Below are 19365 nucleotides of genomic sequence, written 5' to 3' on the forward strand. Positions count from 1 at the left end.
TGGTTGTTGGATCCCAGCAGTTGCGCTGACAATGATTACCCTAGAAGATGTATTTTTGCCAATTTAGTAATTCAGAAAGAATCATAAGATTTTAGAGCTGGAAGGAAACCTTGGAGGAGACCTAGTCCAACCTCTCAGTTTTGCAGTGGCAACAACCTGGCCTCTGCTAAAACACTTCCAGTGGATGAAACCCCTTTCCAAAGCAGTCTGTCCCTTTGTTGAACTGCTGTTGCCTGATAACCTTGCCTATGAGAGAGTTCTTCTCGGTTTTATCCCAGGGAACATGGCACTGAATTATTTAATTGTAAGGCCCCTGTTGTTGTTGTTGTGTGTGTCTTCAAGTCATTTCTGACGTATGGCGACCTTAAAGTGAACTTATCTCAGGGTCTTCTTGGAATGATTTGCTCAGAGGGGGGGTTGCCATTGCCTTCCTCTGAGACTGAGAGAGTGTGACTTGCCTAAGGTCACCCAGTGGGTTTCTGTGGCCAAGCGGGGATTCGAATCCTGCTCTCCCAGTGTCCTTGTCCAACCCTCAAACCACGACACCATGCTGGCTCTCTTGTAAGGCCCCTGGGAACAGCCAAATGCTTAGCAACTGTAAAATTCTTTCTGCCACAAGTCAGTGGAAGCAGGACATGCTAAACTTAGCACTAGGCAATCAGCTGTCTGTGTGGGTCCCCAGACATTTTCAGAGAAATGTCGAGGGAATTTCTGGAGGCACATGAGGATATATCATCAGGGGACTAGCTTTCTTTTTCTGTTTGTTAGCACTCCATCTCCCAAAGATTAGCTTCTCTCTTCTTGCTGCATTTTAAATATATATATATATATATATATACACACACACACACACACACACACACACACATATATATTCAGTTTGACTAAGGTTTGTGATTTTATGGAGGGCACATGGGGGAGGGGAGTTGATCTTAACACCTTTTCCCTGTCCAGGTTGAGTTTCCCTTAACCGAAACGCCAAATTCTGAAATAGTCCAAAAACCAAAACATTTGTCGTGGGTGGCTGAGATAGTGACACTTTTGCTTTTTTGATGGTTCAACGTATACAAACTTTGTTTCATGTACAAATTATTTAAAAATATGGCATAATATTAGAAGGTGTATATGAAACATAAATGAATGTTGTATTTAGAGTTGGGTCCCGTCTCCAAGATATTTTATTATGTATGTATATGCAAATACAGGTATTCCAAAATCCAAAAAAAATCTTAACTTCCAAACACTTCTGGTCAGAAGCCTTTTGGATAAGGGAAACTTAAACTGTATGCATTGTTCTTCAACAGCCTTTTATTGCCTGATGTCCTCCAGATGTGTTAGACCACACTTCTTCAGCTGTGTTGGATTCTAACCCTCATCATCTATACCTGAAAAAGCCTTTCTGTCTCTGGATGATGGGAACTGGTCTCTCATAGATCTGGAGGTTACCATGTTTGAGGAAGGCTGTTCTATGATACAGTTGGAGTTGCCTTAATAAAGTGCAAAATTAAATTTTAAAAGAATGTCACCCTGTGCTTTTAGCTTTTCTTCAGTGGATTTTCTCTCTATACCCTTTTGAAAAAAAATGATGCTGCATCCTCTGAATCCTAGCTCTTGGCAATTGTCTGCCTCTGACCTGGGATCTTTATCAGAATTTCTGATTTGACAGTGGATTAAGCAAGGCCAGTCTCTGACTTGATTTATTAGCTCAAATTGCAGGGTCATCTGGATTCAGTCAAGCTTTCTAGTAAAATAGACATTCCCAGTGTAAATGTGGCCAGGAACTGACATACCAGTTGTCTTGCTGTGTTTGGTACTGGCAGTCCTAGCCCCAAAAACTTGGTGGTTATCAGTCGGTCTCTGTTTTGAATCAAGATAAAGCTGTTGCCCTTATGTGCACCCAAACTCTATTATTATTATTATTATTATTATTATTATTATTATTTGTTACCCGCCTGTCTCCAAATACACATTAAAATCCTCCAACATAAAATTAATATATACCAGTTTAAAATTCATAATTTAAAATCGACTGGGTAGGCCTGCTCAAGAAATAAAAAGATGCTGGATGCAATACAAAGAACAGCTATATAAAAGAGATGGGGAAAAAATGAATGACATATGGCATGAAGAATCATGCCACACAAAATCATACAAAAATGAACCTCAAATTCTAGGAAGCGAGATGGAAGCTGCATGAAGAGAAAGAGGGGAAAATAAATAATCTGGATCAGATGATATTCCAATGGAACTGCTACAATCCACACATAAAGAATCAGCTCCAGTGTTAACTAAAACTTGCCAACAAATATGGGGAACAAAATGCTGGCCAACTGGCTGGAAACACTCAATGCACATACCGATCCACAAAAAAAGGAGACACAAAAATTGCAGCAATTACAGGACCATAGAACAAATTTCCCATGCAAACAAAATTGTGCTTAAAATAAAGCAATACAGACTCCAATCATATATGGAGACAGAAGTCCCAGAGATGAAAGCAAGATCCGGGGAAAGTAGAGGCACTAGGGACCACATTGCAAACATATGATGGCTAATGGAATGTACCAATGAATTCCAAAATCAAATCAGCATGTGTTTTGTTGTCTATCATGAGGTTTTCTTGACAAGATTTGTTCAAAGGAGGTTTGCCATTGCCTTCTCCTGAGGCTGAGAGCATGTGACTTGTCCGAAGTCACCCAATAGCTTTCATGGCCAAGTGGAGAATCAAACCGATTTCCAGAATCATAGCCCGACACTCAAAGCATTATGCCATGTGGTCTCTTTGACATCATAAATACTGACCAGGCTGCCAGCACATGTTATTCGAGCCCTGTTTTTTGGAGGGAAGATTTTTGACAATCCATATGGCCCCTGGAGGGCCATAGGGAAAAGAGATTAATTCCTGGAGCCACTTTGGTTGCCCAGGCCTCCTCTACCCACCATGGACTTTATCACATGTGGGTTTAAAACCATAATTGTAGCAAGAGAAAGGCAGGGTATAGACTGCCAGAAAGAGGCAGTCACTTTTCCGTGTAACCGCGCCACAGCAACCAAATTGCGCGGTGCAGTTATGCAGAAACAAAAGGACTGCTAAAAAGCCTGCAGCGATGTGAGGACATCACTGCTGTGCGTGCCCATCTGGAAGGCACGTGGCAGTGACGTCACAGCTGTGTGCGCCATGTATACGGCGCCACACAGCTGTGACGTCCTGGTGACGTCCTAGGGTTGTGGGGCATCTGAAAACGGAGCCCCGAGGCAACCTTAGCACGTAGCCACGACATGCTAAAGGGCCCATGTGTACAGGCCCAAAAGTTCCTTTGGCAGTACCTATTGTACTGTCAGTACTTCTGACTTGTTGCTGCTGTGCCTTTGAAGCATTTGTTAGTGGACATATTTTCATTGAAAGAAAAACCCATCCACAAGTAGGAAATCATAGTGCCACCCCATTACTCCATGTGATAAGTGACAGTCTGGGGCAGTCCCTATCTCTTGCCCTCCATCTCACTGTTCCCCAAGAAAAAGAAAGAAAAGAAAGTTAAAAACATAAAAGAAAAGAAAGAAAACAGGCTTGTTTTCTTTCTTTCTTTTCTTTTCTTTTCTTTTCTTTCATTCATTCACTTTTTTAAAATTCCCTTCCTTCCTTCCTTCTTTTTGTTTTTACTAAATCACATTCCTATCACTCTGGAATTTCATTACAATTTAAAATAAGAATAAAAATAAGAATAGCACACTGGGTAGGGCATAGGGCAGGAGGATGGGGTTAAAGGAAAATGCAGAAGAGACCATGTGTGACCGTCGATGGTCCCCGTTGCATTATAGAAGAGAGGTGTGATACTAAAAGCTCCAAATAACATGATTGCGGCACAATGGAGGCACGACTGGGGCTCCTGCAATAAAGTCCTACATCTCCAACTTTCTTAGCTGAATAAACGTTGGGTTTGCCCCTAATGGTGCTGATAAAGTTTCCAATTAGTGCAAATGTGTTTTTTTTGGGGGGGGGGGGTGGATTCTCTATTCATTATTCATCTGAATTGGAGGAAACTCATAATCCCTAGGAAGACAGTTGAGAAGCCACCATTTGGAGAAATGCCTGTCATATTGGCAAAGCAGTTTTGGAAGCTTGTTGCATCAGTCTCAATAGAGACAGGATTTTTTTTGGCAAAGCCAAAGCACATAAGTTGATGATAGCATCCTGGCAAGCACTAGTGACGGAGAGTGATGGCTTCTGCTTTGGTGTCCAGCATCTCTTCATTATTTTTGTCTCTGAGTATACAAAGATGGGTGTCAAAAAGGAGGGGGGGGAGAGGTTATTTTTGTTCCATAGCTTCAGTGTGCCAATTGTCTGTCCCACTGACATCCTTGGTTTGTCAATTCCAGCTGGCCCTGCATCTTTGCTTGGAGGGCTTGGAGCTGATGCTTTTTATAATGATCGTAAATCACATTAGAAAAATACTTTTAAGAAAACCCTCTGCCTTCAGATCACTCCAGACTGCCTAAGGGCTAATTGCTGGAAGCATTACATTGTTGATGTAAGCTCAAGAGCTTGCATTCAAAGAGGTGAAATATGTAAACAGCATTACCAAGAGGAATATCTCCTGCTGTCACGGTTGCATATCTTTGCTTTATTGGACCTGCAGTGAAGTCAACAGAACAACTGTGTTCCAATGTAAACCAAGAATGAAGTCTGTAAAGAGGAAGGGGATGGCAGTGAAGAATTTTGTTAAGACAGCACTCTGATAGCAGGCTGTGTAGGCAAAGGGTCACAATGCTCTCCATGATGGTAAGATGTGATATATGGTATATTTGTAAAATTTTGAGGTGCAATCACTCAAAATGACTCATTGCTGGGAGAAGGTGGACATATTGTAGCTCAGCATCCTACTATCCTGTTCCCCAGAAATCCTTTGGGTAAGTGGCTTGGCTGCACAGGGAGATTTTGGGGGGTAGCTGTGGAAGATGTAGTTAAAATGAATGACAATATATAATGACAGTGCCCTTAGCCACACTCCTGAAGAATGTCCAAAAATGCATAAAACAAATAACAATATATAATGACAGTCCCCATAGCCAAACTGCTGAGGATGATCCAAAAAAAAAAAATGCAGATGTTGTTCTATAAAGCAGCAAAGCAGTTCTTGCAATTATCATTGTTACCACACACACACACACACACACACACACACACACACACTTTGCATAACATGAAAAGGTCACACCAAAACAGTGTATTAGTACTGAAAAAATCTCTTACTCTTTTAACCCTACCAGGAGACAAGGGCTGCATCGACACTGTAGAAATAATCTAGTTTGACACTACTTTAACTGCCATGGCTCAATGCTATGGAATTCTGAGATTTGTAGTTTTTGTGGCAAGAAAGCTCTCTGACAGAGAAGGTTAAATGGTTTACAAAATTACTGTTCCCAGAATCCCACAACACTGAGCCTTGGCAGTTAAAGTGGTGCCAAACTGGATTATTTCTGCAGTGCAGATGCATCCGAGGAAACCCAGGTATGCATGTTTGTGTAGAAATGATATCATTGTCCTGACAGAGCAAAAAGTCCTTGTGCTCTCACCCAGCAAACCCCAGATCTAATACAGTGCTGGATGAATTATATCCCTATTTAACTTATAACAATTTTTTAAAAGTTTACATTTGGCCAAACTGAATTCTGGAAAGAAAGAAAAAAGATTCCTCATCCTTGGCTTAAACATTACTGTTATTCTTTCCAGGTGGATGGAACATTTTGTAAGGCAGCTTTTTAATTCACTCAAACCAAGGACCCAAGGTCTCCTGCATCCGTTTAATGAGACAGGGCTTGTTTTCTCAAAGAAAGGAATGGATGTGTTGAAAGGATCTGCTCAATTGGTTTCTAAGTATCATTAAAGTAGATGAAATGTTCATCTAGTATGCCTGGCAGTCCCCAAAATTACAATTTAGAATGTTAGCTTTCCAAGTGGCCCTACAAAATAAAGAACTCTTAATTGGATTGTTTCATGCTGGCATCCATTTCACGGTCATCTGTAATAATGAAGTGTCTTTCTCTTCTGAGAAATGTTTTCTCCTGGGATTGGAGAGGATTGGACAATTGTGGAGGACAGCAAGTGTGTTTCCCATAACAATGGTTACGATCAGTCTTCCATTTTTAAAGTGTTGCATGTCCTGTTTTTAAGATGAGTGATTTAGACTGGCAGTTGAGTTATCCAGATGTGAGTTATCCGAACTTGATAGCTGAAAGCCAAAATAGATCAGAGATTGAACCAAGGATATATTTTTGGACTTCAGCTCCCAGAATCCCCAAAGGAGAGTCTGGTAGTCCAAAGAAGGAACTTTTCCAGGTTTTGAACTAGTTGATATGAAAGAGATGGATGAACATGGTTTCATACATGAAAAGCCATTCTGGAAGGAGACAACCCGGTAGAAGAGTGGCATTGGGGCCCCCATACTTTGCCCTTCTGTTCTTACCCACTCAAATTTGCTTTTTACCCCGGCAAGGGAAAAGATATAGGGATCCTTTGTGGTTATGATCTTCTTCTTAAACAGCCTCTAATGTTGGCTGTTATGACTAATTCCTAAAAGAGGGAAGCTAAGACAGTGACTTCTGCTGAGATGTGACATGCTCCCTTTTCTGGAGTTGGGTAGCTCTATGAAGATTGTAAATGGACAAATGATGTAGTGGTTAGACATAGGAGTTTATCACACGGGAGGCTAAGTGCCCAAATCCCATGCAGAAATGGGATTTAAATACCAGAAAAAATCCTGCAAAAGCGGGATCGTTTTCAGACAACATTAGGGGCATTGAGCATTAATCCAACATTAACCCGCACAGAATACTACATGACTGTTGTTCATCTTTGAATTTGGCAATGTTATACAGAAACCTCTGTCATTCAGTCAGTATCTTAACATGGCTACCATTTCTGCCCCAACTCATAGTATTTCCTATGCCTTACCCAAACCCTTCTTGCCTTTTTCCCCACTTCATTCCAACTTTTGCCTCTCCCTTCCTCCAATCTCGCTGCCCCAATCTACTTTCTTTTGGAAGCAGAATATCATTATAAAAGCTTGACTTCCCTAGATGTGACATAGCTGGGAGCATTAAATCATGACTGGCAGATGTTTTAACAGGCGACTTAAGGAGATGGTTGTGTAGCTTTCTGATTAATGAGTGTTGCATTTTTTGTTATAAAGAGTATTAAGAGCAGGAGAAGGATACAGCCTACTGCAAACATTTTGCTCTCTTCCTTTACTGGAAAACAAAATCCTTGGCACAAAGCAGAGTTACTCAAAAAGAAGGGAGAATTCAAAACCAGCGGGGCTTCTAAAGCAAGACTAACTGGCTAATCCCTCCAGAGATTCCATTCTCAATTCCTAAAGGCATATTCTCAAGATGGGCTTTGCATGTGAACTTGGAGGCAAAGCAAGCAGGAATTCCACCTTGACTTCTGGGGAGATAAATACTTGCAGATTTTTGCCATCCAAGAGGGACTGCACCACAAGGAGGGATCCATTTCTCTCCAGAGCAGTAGGGAAAACTCATAATTTGCATTCAGTTCCCTTTTCTTTATCTATTGCACCAGCTAGATTTAATCTCCATTTTTTTCTGATATAAAGACTGCCATACTTGGACTTCTGCTCCAGACTTTGAAGGAGGCAATGAGCAGTTCTCTGGGTTACAACTAGGCTGACCATATTTCCTTGAGACAAAAATGGGACACTGGGATGGAAAAAATAGGATGGGGTTATGCAATATTCCATATTCATTAAAACATAAGACAATAACAAAAGTTTTATTAGGTGAACCTATTGAGCTGACAATAATTCTTCAGTGACAGATCTCATACCATAATTTAGGTAGATGTAAAGGGGGACTGTGGGCCCGTACAGATAGGCCAAAATAAAGCTGCTTCAGGTCACTTTGAAGGTATGCTGTTTAAATGTGGCATGCGTCCTAAGAGTCTGGAAGCTGCGCCAAAGCCACAATCCAGTCCTAAGGAAGCTTTGGCGCAGCTTCCAGACTCTTAGGACACATGCATCATTTAAACAGCATACCTCCAAAGTGACCTGAAGCAGCTTTGTTTTGGCCTGTTTGTATGGGCTCACATTTCACTACAATTGTCCCATGAATATTTCTCTGATGAAATAATCTTATGCAGCAAATTTTGGCCTTTCGACACCTTACCATAGAACTTCTCACACTCCATGACACTATACCCACACATACACACACACACAATTTCAAAAGTTTATGGGCATGGGCAGGGGACACATGTGGCCGAGTGAAAATGCATTTTATCGCATGCCATACAGTCCTCAAGGCACCCCCATGCCATTGTCCAGCACTAAGACGTCTCTGATCAGAGCTTAGCTGCATGATTTTGCTCAGCCAGAAAGCTTCCGCCTTTCAAAATTCATGCACCTGAGCCCTGATTGGAGTCGGCTTAGCACTAGGCAATGGCATGGCGACACCTTGAGGACAGTATGACATGCGATGAAATGCATTTTCACTTGGAGATGGGGGGGAGTGTGTCCAGTAGTCTCAAGCAAAAGCAAACTGCTACAGCTTGTGTGTTCTTCCTTATTGATAACATTTGCTATCTTGAGCACATTCTGATGTTCCTTGCCCACACATGTCCTGGCTTTCATCTGTGAAATGTTGGCAGATATGCAAAGGCAACTTCGCGATGGGAAAGGGCCTTCTCCCTTTCTCATTCACCCCCCAGATACTGAGCTCATATCTCATTGTTGCAGGAGAGCCTTCTGTTGTAATGAGCCTGAACAGCTCCATGCTTCACTACAGAGACAGATGGGGAAATGAACAAGACCTCCAGAAGGCTTTGTTCTATAATAATGGTTCCATGCAATAAGTGCATCATTACGTCCCACCCCAAACAGCTATTACCTTACCCTTCAAGTGTAGAGAAAAAACAGCGCTGTTAACCTTCCGCAATAACACACCAGATCCTTAGCTACCCAAATTACCAAAGAGTCTGGGAATTTTTGTTCGCAGAGTGCTGATAATGGGGCCGATAAGTGGAATGGACAACATTAGCATGCTCTGTTTAGAGACTGCTCCGAGGCCCTTCAGGCAGCTCCCATGAGTAAGCTTTTGCAGCTTTCATCCGACCTGTGGCAGAGTGTTGGGTTTTACTTTAATGAATGACTAAAACTAAACTTAAAATACACACTAATTTTTAATGTATTTTTTTAAAATACTGGGAAAAACATACATAAATATTGAAAACAAAATAATCTAAAACATCTATGTCAATTCAAACACTAAAAAAAGATGATAATAACAATAAAAACAAACACACAAAACAAGGAAACCTTGACTTCCAGCACACTTGACTGCAGTTCTTTCATCTTACTAATCTAACTCCCCTAAATTTATTAATTGTTTTCATTCTTTTTGTTTTAATTTTTTTTATTATTGCAATATGTTTTTTAAATTGTTATTGTGAACCACCTTGGGTTTCTTTGGGGAGAAAGGCAGGATAGAAAATAAATAAATAAATAAATAAATAAATAAATAAATAAATAAATAAATGGAACCTATTTAATTACATAAAACAACCTCCAAAAGCATATAGTTACCCCATCAATCTTAGCTGGAACCTGAAATATTTTTATTAGGACTTTTTGATGAACGGTTGGGGAAGCCACATGGCAAACTACTGCAATATATGACAACAGCAGCCAGAATGATCTATGCCCACAGAAGGAAAGAGACAACAACTTCTTCGAGAGATGCTTGGTGGTTAAAACTGTACGACTTTGCAGAAATGGATTATTTAATTGTTGATTCATGAGAAAACTTTGGATTGCTTTAAGAAGGAATGGAAGATGTTGATTGATCATATGAAAAATAAAGACAGTTCCACTATGATCTTAGGTTTTTAGAAAAGGGATACAAGGAGTAGCAGTTTTATTTTTATTTTTAGGGTTTTTTTTTTTAATAAAGCTAAGGGATGGAGTCTTGAGGAGCTATCCTTAAAGGGACAAGTCTTTGAGTGGACCTTGAACTCATGACCCAAGAGAGGTCAGCTAGGTATCTCACCAAAGAAGGGAGCTGGCACCAAGATTCCAAAATGACTCAAGTTAGACTCCTTGGTGGACTTTTCTACTAGTAGTCACCACTTTTGTAGTAGCTATCATTCCTCTACAATATCCTTTAGATGGGAGCATTCTGGGATGTATAAAACAGTATGATAGAATAAAAAGTCTGAGTAAATTACCCCCTTTTATTTGTGACTCCAACTTCTGCAAATATCCCAAAGCAAATGAGTCTACATTTCCATTGCTCCCTCTTTCCAGTTTGGGTCAACTTTTAAACCTTTTGAGAAAATTTTGGTCCTACCTTGAATTGCAAGAAGTTATTATTTCTATAACAACTCCCAGAAGCCCCCAGACAGCATTCGTGAAATTGTAGTCTAAAAAGGTAACTTTTCCAAGCTTGGCATAGGAGCCATTTCTGGTAGTGGGAGATATAAAGGGGCACGGATGAATAGTTTTTAATGCAGTTGATCATCTCAGTGCTGGTAGTACACATAATTTTCACAATAAGGTGTTGAGAGACCAAAATTTGCTGTATGAGATTATTTCTTTGGAGACATATTCAAGGAACAATCGTACCTCAGGTTCTGTTGCTGGTAAAAGACCCTTATTACATCTGTTACAAATATTCTGAAAAGTATTAGAATGGATAGTCTAACCCTGCCAGGAAGATCCACTGCACAACATCTACTTTATATGCAAGTGTGAGCTTTAAATCTCTATACCTAAGTGACATAGGTTTGTAAGATTTTTTCCTTATGGTATTTTTCAGTGCTAAAGCAATTGGCCAGCTTCCTCCAAATCTTATTTCAGTGTCTTTTTCTAGATGTCCCATTGTCCTTCCCTACCTCTAGAACTGATCCAAAAATGGTGGAAAGCCCTTGAGAAACATGTGGAGCACAGATCTTAATGCTATCCTGGGATACTTTTCTGCCAAAATCTGAGACCTCTGGGGATTGCCTCTTCCATGGATGCGATAAAGCAAAATGTTTTCATTTGCTTGTTTTGGGTTCCTGCCATCCAAAGTAGCCGAGCCATGGCCTTCCCATTATTCTGAAATGGGAAAAGCCCTTTTCAATAAAAACAATACACACAAAAAGGAATTGTTTGAATGTTGGAGGTGGATTTGCATGCAAACCCAACCATGTTTATTTAAGTTCTGAGTGATGTTAGTGGTTGATGCTAGAGTTTGGGAAATGCACTGTTTGTCTACAGTTCCAAGAATCTCCAGCCAGCACCATCAATGAGCTTCTAGGATTTGCAATCCAAAATGTAATTTTGCATCCTCTAGTTTATGAAGCTTTTATAGTGGTGGTTGTTGGTTGATATTTCACTATTTGTCTGGAATTGAATTCCACTGTTTTCATTTCTTTAAGTTAGGATCATACTTTTCATTTCTAGGTCCCCTCACCGAGAATTGATGATGATGCAATTCTTATTCTGAAAACTGGAATAAGGATGCTCTAGTCCATGGGCATACCATCCAGAGATACCGATATTATATATAAAGTTGCATAGTAACAGTGCTCTATAAGTTGCAGCTGCTAGTTCAGTAGCAAGAAGTAGCCTACTAATCCTTTTTTACAAGACTGGGGAGGGCAATATTTACAAGGATTATCTGGGGACATTATAAGTACTTTTCCAAAACACTTTCCCAGAATCTCTACATGTCCTATAAAATTTCAGAATGGACCCTTAGTTCATCTGAGTTTTACACAAAGCTTGGGCTGAAATAAAACTGTCCATATTGATTACATCTGATTAGAAACTGCCATCCTTGCTTTTTTTGGTTTTTCTTTCTGAGACTGAGCAGTTGTCAGAATAATGCAGTCCTGGAAAACCTTGTTTGACAAGAGAGCAGCCAGTTATTACTACCAAATCTGTGCTGGCTTACTCATCCAAGCTCAGTGTGGGGTTTGTTTGAGAGTATGCAACTGTCTCCAGTTTCCTTTGCTGAAATGCCATCATCTCAAAATCCCAGATGTTTGCTGAAAATTCAGTAGGACTCCTAACTTTTTTCTGCACTTAGAAAAAGCTCTTGGCAGCAGGTTAGGAAGAGAGGGGAGATCTTTATGTGAAGCTAGGCAGAGGCTGCTCTGAGGACATTATCAGAAATGCATCTTTATCCCACAACTGTTGAATCAGAATGCCTCCAAGTACAGTAAAGTATTTGCAGGGTTTTTGATTTATAGTTTAGATATATGTTTTGAGGGCACAAACAGTAGTGAATTATCACCAGCATGATCCAAATCGCTGAAGAGTCCTAGGATCTGCATGAGTCCAAAAGGCAAAGGGGATTGACATATATTGAGTTTGCATCCCTGGCAATTGGAGCATCCAGGAACTCCAGGAAAAATTCAGCAATTTGAGGCTTTTTAGGGTGCATCAGGGAAGCAACAGAAGGACCCTCAAGTACACTATTCTTTCCCCGGTCCTCTCTTGCAATATCTAATTTTGCCTTAAATTTCCTGAAGATGCAGACACAAAAGTCTGCAACCTCCCCATGTGTCCTGCTAACTATGACCTTATTTACTAATGCCATTTGTATTCCCAGGATCTCAAAGGCATTGGTTTCATCCCAGAAGACAGCTGTGCTACTTCCATAGAGATAATAATAGGTTTTGCACTAAAGACATGTGATTATTTAAAGAGGGGAAGGTTGTTCAAAGAATATCCCAAGGTAGATACATACTAGCCCTAGCTGGACATTGATTTCTGAAATAAAACTGAGGACGTCCTGTAAAATTCCCCAGCAAAAAAAAAAAAGGAGAGGACTTTTTGTCTGAATTAAGCATCCTAAACAGTCGTAGGCCACTGCCACACTGCAGAATTAATGGAGTTTGACATTGCTTTAACTGTCAAAGTTCCATCCTATGGAATCCTGGGGTTTGTAGTTTGTTGTGGCACCAGAGCTCTTTGCCAGAGAAGACTAAATATCTCACAAAATTACAAATCCCAAAATTGCATAGCACCGAGCCATAGCAGTTAAAGCGGTGTCAAACTGCATCAGTTTTGGAGTGTACATGCAGTCATAGTTGTGATGACCTTGGTTTTCTACTTGAATTCAGGCATTTTTATACAATCTTGAAATGAGTGATGGGTGCAATTTATTCAGTTTGATTTGTATTGGGCTTGGCAAGTGGATGAAAGACTGAGAAACAGGTCAGTTACTTGTCTGAGCCCAATTCCATAAAACTGGGAAGCTGTCATTCTCCCAGTGGCAACACTTGCAATGTGACTAGGAACAAATATTTCTCTCTAGACTTCATTCCTGCCAGCTTTACTTTCTTCTCTTCTGACTCCACAGTTGTGGATTTGTGGTGACTGATAAATTTCAGCACATTCCTTCTTCTTCAGTGTCTCAAGTGCTGAACTGGGATCATCTCCAGCATCTCCTTAGAATTTGGGGGAAATTATCTCTCAAAAGGAGGCCCACAAGAGGAGGGTAACTTTGAGGATCTTTTAACCTGTGTGTACTAACTGCAGAGAGAGTACTAACTTTAAGTGAATAGAAAGGTTTTATTTAGAAATGTGCAAAGGTGCACACAGACATACAAAACGTATGCAACTGTAACAATAGACAGCTAACAGAAAGGAAGGCATGGAAAGTTGGATAGTGAGAGGTTGGGAATTAAAGGGGGTGATGATTATCAGTCCTGAAGGCAGATTTATGGAAAATAGAGAGTGGCTCAGACAATGTCCAAGGGCAACACAGAGAGTAGCATTGCTTGATGCTACTACATGGTATAATAATGGCTTTGATGGCTACAGACAGCCAACTCTTTTCTAATTATGGAATAGACAAAAGGGACTGGATCGGCTGATGGCTTTAACTTCAGAGTAATACAGCATTAATTGGATCTGAGATAATCCCTGAATAGTTGGATAGGAAGGATCAATAGGAATACAATCTGGGGTGAGGTTGAGGTATGGTCTTTAACTGGTTTTGCAATGGGACTCTGTCTCCATTGCAAGAGGAAATGTGAAAAGCCTGGGGGAAGGATGGAATAAACAGCAAACACTTTTAACTTTTTAGTACCCTCCAGGTCTCCCACATGTGCTTAGGTCAGCTTGACTCCTTACTCATATAACTCCCTAGTCTCCAGTGAATATCATGACTTCTCAAAAACATGCCTCACATTAGATATTAAATATAAAATCCCACATTCAGTGAGAGGAGTGAAGGTATGCTAACAGTAATGAGAGATATATCCATCATCTAACCTGGAATAAGTCAGCTTTCTGAACCTTGCACCTGTGCATTTTGCTACAAAGGCCTGTCATCCCCACTTAGTATAACCACTCGTCATTCAGGCTGAAGCTGATAGGAATTGCAGTCAGCACAATTGAAAGGCCAGAGCTTGAAAAAGGCAGTTGTCATTTATCTGCTGATCCTAGGTTATCATTTGACCAGAACTTTTGGATTGGGGTGGGGGTTCTTGATATTGTCAAAAGAATTGGTATAATGAACCTTCAAGACTGTGGCCGTCTCCTTGCAAATCTTATTTGTTGGCTGCCTTTAATCATCCTGACTGTGATGGAGGGCACATGAAGCAATGAATGTTCATCCTTGCTTGACACGTTACAAGTAATTAATCAATGTCCATCTATGCTTTACTTCAGCGATATTTTTCTAGATAACCCCCCATCCTTGCTTCTCATTGATAGATTGCACTGTCTGAAGAAAAATAGTGGGTACCATCAAGCAACAGTGCACTTGTGCTTCCTATTTGCCTTCTACCAAGAGCTTGCCAATATAGAAGAGGAATCCTGCTGGACTGGCAGAAATATGGAAGCTTTTTTCATGGCTTGAACAAGGCACTTTGAGGCTTGTGAGCTGGCACAGGATTTGTGCACAAAACAGAACAATGCCAGCGACTGGCAAACAGTGTGGATTATTCAAGGATACGTTCTTTGGAGGCAAATAGGCAAATTTAACATCAGCCATTCACTTAAGCACTTAAGTACTGGAATCTCAGGATATTTGGAATGGAAGAATGAGCAAGCTCTTAGTTAGCATTTTAGGCTATTTTATTATACACAGTAATAGATACACATATACGCACACCCCTCAGAAAGGAACATAGACATCCTTTAGAACATTAAATTCATTATGTTCATTGTAAGTAAGGCAGCATACATTGAACACACTACTAAGGTACCCTAACACATATTCTATTTGTGGAGGAAAGACACAGGCATCCATGGAAGACAATACCCCTGGGCTTTGCTATATGCTGGGTGATTCAAAATGAATGGTGCAAAATTGAATAAAAACAGCTTTACTTTTGTAACCACCGTGTACATAACAGCATTTATTATATATAGATATAAACAACCACAATGGGCATCCATCATTCATAACTGGCATTTATCTAATTAAATGAGAATTATATCTAGCATCTTTGAGAGCAGTGGCTTTCTCTTACCAGCATTGTTCACATTGTTATCAGGTAGGAGGAGTGTGATAGGCATCAAAGGGCTACCTGTACATTTATTATACTACTAATTCCAGTCAAATACAATGTGATCTAGCCATACGTGATTTGAAGGAGTTTGGGCTTTTTGCGGTGGTGGTGGGGAAAAGTGTCTGCAGTTTTTACTGGCGTATCTGCTGAAATGCACATTATTTCATATGTAACCATCCATCTGCTGCACATACTATGATGGGGGTCCTTTATATGCCTGAGATTATCCTTACCTCTTATCCACAGAAGGATAATCTCAGGCATATAAAGGACCCCCATTACACTTGGCCTGCTTTCTTCAACACTATTCCTAAATTCAAGAGTCAGGGTGCCAAGTGTCTTCCCAAACCAATTCTGGGTGAACTTGGGCAAGTGACAGTCTTTCAGCCTCTGGGGATAGCAATGAAAAAACCCCATTATAGGTTCATCTTATGGTTGCCATAAGTCGGAAACAACTTGAAGGTACACAACAACATCTGGAGAGCCATAATTTGCCCACTTCTGGTTTAGCCCTTTCCAAGCTGAACATTGGAAGCAGAGGGACTTTAAAGATCAATATCATGAAATATTTGGTGATCAAGATGTAATTACTAAGTATCCCTGTCCCATTTTTTTTTAGGGTTATAGGAGCACATGACAGGCTTAGATGTGTTTGTGTGTTGGATTCTTATATCTGTTTGCAGAACACTTTAGTTACTTCCTCCTTTCCTTCTTATCCCTCCCTCCCCCAAGTTCCACCCATGCTAAATATTTACTTTTACACTTCAGTTGCTGTATTCCAGTTTGCTTTCTTAAACTTTGCTGACCTCTCTATGTATTTTTATTAGCTCTTGGCACAGGTTTCTAAACATTGTATGCGCGCTGATAGCACCAGTATGGGCTCTAAATAAGGCTTTTTATGCAAAAGTTAAATTTCAGCATATTGGAGCAGACCCAAAACAAAGGGAGGAAAATATCTTTTCTAAATGAGAAAATCTGACAACTCCGACCAAGTGAGAGATAGAAACATGCCCAATTTGTGTGTGTGTGTGTGTGTGTGTGTGTGTGTGTGTGTGTGTAGGGCAAGAATTTGCAAGCTGTCCAGACATTCTGATACTTTTATCTTGGGAAGGGCATTATTATACATGATTCTTATCTGGGGATCCTTACGAACCTGGAGAGGTCTTGCTTCAAGGTGAAGCCCTTCCATAAAGCAAAGTGAAGCAGCTGCTTTGGGCAGTAGATTTTAAAAGGATAATTTCTTCATCATTATTGCATATCTATTGGCAGGGAAGAAGAAATAAGCTTTTTAGCTTAAAGTAACAAAACAATTTGATTGGCTACCTTTAGTTAAGAGAAGGAGAAAACTGTGTTCTGCTATGAAACAGACTAACCCTGCTTAGTTGACAACTTCTTTCCCTACTCTAGACCCATTCACACTACGAAATAACCTGGTTCGTTCAAATTTTGCTCACTTTACGGGTTTCTTCTTTCCAGTTGAAATTGTCCAGGTGTCCAACCGGAAAGAAGAAACCCGTAAAGTGAACAAAATTTGGCTACCAGTCCTGAGGAATAGCAAAATAAGGACTCAGCAAATGCAAATGGGAAACCATTCAGAGTCGGGGCTTTCCCAGCAGATAATGATCACCAATTAGCAGACATTAATCCTCTTTTGCATTAGCCTCCCAGCCTGAGGCCGGCCATCAGTACAGAACAAGACACATGCAAAGCACTCCTGCATTCCCAGGCTCACACAGTATATATACACCCAATTTTTCCAGGCAAAGCATTCTCTGAAGATGCCAGCCACTGATGCTGGCGAAACACCAGGAAGAAACTTTTCTGGAACATGGCCACATAGCCCGAAAACCCGACAAAACACTATGGATGGTGACCATGAAAGCCTTCGACTTTACATTGTTTCTAAGGGTTCGTGGAGGGAAGGGGGAGTTAAACTTTTTAGTCTGACCAAAGAATCCACAAAATCTTGCAATCATTGTTCCTGCAGACCATAACTGATGGAAACAGACTTAATAATAAACAGGTAGCCAGAGTCAACAACCAGATTTTTAAAATCCAGAGATAAAAAATGAAGTAACCAGCAGGGAAGAAACACCCAGCATGCAGATACAGTAGCAACAGAAATGAATCATATTAGCAGTAAAATCTATGCTTATGAAATAATGGTAGCCATAACATTTAAGCATGAAAATACAGTTGGTGGTCCTAATTTGCATTAGGGAAACTGACCAAGTAAAACTAAAAGTTGATTCAATTGAAATTGACATTGCCTTGCTGTTTGGCATGAACATCAGGGGAAGAATAAAATGCAAAAAATAAAAAATGGCACACTGTGTCAAAGACTCTATGATTTAGACAGTTTAGACAATTTCACAAAAAATGGGCTGTCATTAATCATTGAAAGCCTGCTGCACCATCCTGAAGTAATAAATGACGAAAAAACAAAACCATGTAGGATCCATAAAGGGGAGAGGCAAGGTTCTCCCCCCTTTTATTTATATTAGCTTTGGAACCACTTCTGTCCAACATCAGGAAAAATCAATTAATTGAAGGATTTAGGTTGAGAGGAGAAGAATATAAGTTAAGAGCCTATGCCAATTATTTGGTTTTGACAGTAGCTAACACAAAAGAATGTAGCGATCAAATTCTAAAAGATTTTTTAAAAAATTGGGAAGGTGGCAGGATATCGGATAAATAAAGAGAAAACAAAAGTGCTAACAATGAATTTAAATAAAGAGGAAAAGATGTTACTTGAACAGAAAACTAAATTTAAAATGGAGAAAGTAGTAAAGTATTTGGGTATTACTATATCTACAAAAAATATAGATTTGTTTAGAAATAACTATGAAAAATGTTGGACAGTAATTAAAAAGGAATTGGATAGATGGGCTAAATTAAATATCTCTTGGATGGGGGAAATTGCACCAATTAAAATGGTGGTTTTATCGAAATTGATGTTTTTATTCCAAAATCTCTCCATCATATTAAATAATTTACCATTTATGAAATGGGAGAAGGAGTTGGATTCGGTACCATTAGATAAGATTATGTTGATATATTGTTATATAATTAGGACACAAATATTTATAATTTAAGTGAAAGATTCCTATGGAATGGAATTATTATGCAATAGGTGAGAATTAGTAATTTATGTATATATAGGGTGTGGGGGAAACTCAGTAAGCTCAAGGAAGTCAATTGTGTAATTGTGTAAGTCAATCATAGTAAGTAGATTTTATATATGGATAGATGAAAAAGGTGCATAGTAATATTCTGTTGTGAATAGGATATGATGTCTAATGTTGAAGCATTGGAGGATTTGTGTTATTTTTTTTCCTGGTTTGTATTTTAAAATTTAAATAAAGTTATTAATTTTTTTTTAAAAAAAGAACATTGCCAGACACTGCAAAGCAAAAGACATTGGAACACAGAAAGCGATCTCCCATTGAATCGGACCTTTGGCTAGCAGCCATTCCTCTCCAAGGTTTCAGGAAGGATTATTTGCCATCCCTTCTTTGAGACCCCTGAAATTCACTGGCATCCTCCCATCTAGTTACTACTGGTCCTAACCCTGCTCAACTTTTGAAATAAGAGATTGGGTGTGTTTTGGGCAGTATGCTGGTAAGAAATAGAAGGAATGGTACAGAGCACCTAAACTTTAATTAAAGAAAGGTTACCATACCAAATTTGGGATAGGTATTCTAAATTCAAAATCATGTTGTGCTCTTGTTGTGTGCCTTCAAGTCATTTCCGACTTATGGCAACCCAAAGGTGACCCTATTACAGTTGTGGGGTTTTTTTTGGCAAGATTTGTTCAGAGGAAGTTTGCCTTTGTTTCCCTC

The 19365-nt window shown here is 39.8% G+C and overlaps 1 protein-coding gene and 1 long non-coding RNA gene across 2 annotated transcripts in view; one reads left to right on the top strand and one right to left on the bottom strand.

Annotated features, from left to right (window-relative positions):
- The window catches only part of GPR50 (G protein-coupled receptor 50), a 39272-nt gene that overhangs the window by 17310 nt on the left and 2597 nt on the right, over window positions 1-19365 (top strand). The gene's annotated exons all lie outside the window — the stretch shown is intronic.
- Window positions 1-19365, bottom strand: part of LOC149308709 (uncharacterized) — a 72970-nt gene that overhangs the window by 9210 nt on the left and 44395 nt on the right. The gene's annotated exons all lie outside the window — the stretch shown is intronic.

This window comes from Sceloporus occidentalis, unplaced genomic scaffold, assembly GCF_023333645.1.
Source record: "Sceloporus occidentalis isolate IW3139 unplaced genomic scaffold, rSceOcc1.0.p SCAF_8, whole genome shotgun sequence".
In the NCBI taxonomy this organism is placed as follows: Eukaryota; Metazoa; Chordata; class Lepidosauria; order Squamata; family Phrynosomatidae; genus Sceloporus; species Sceloporus occidentalis.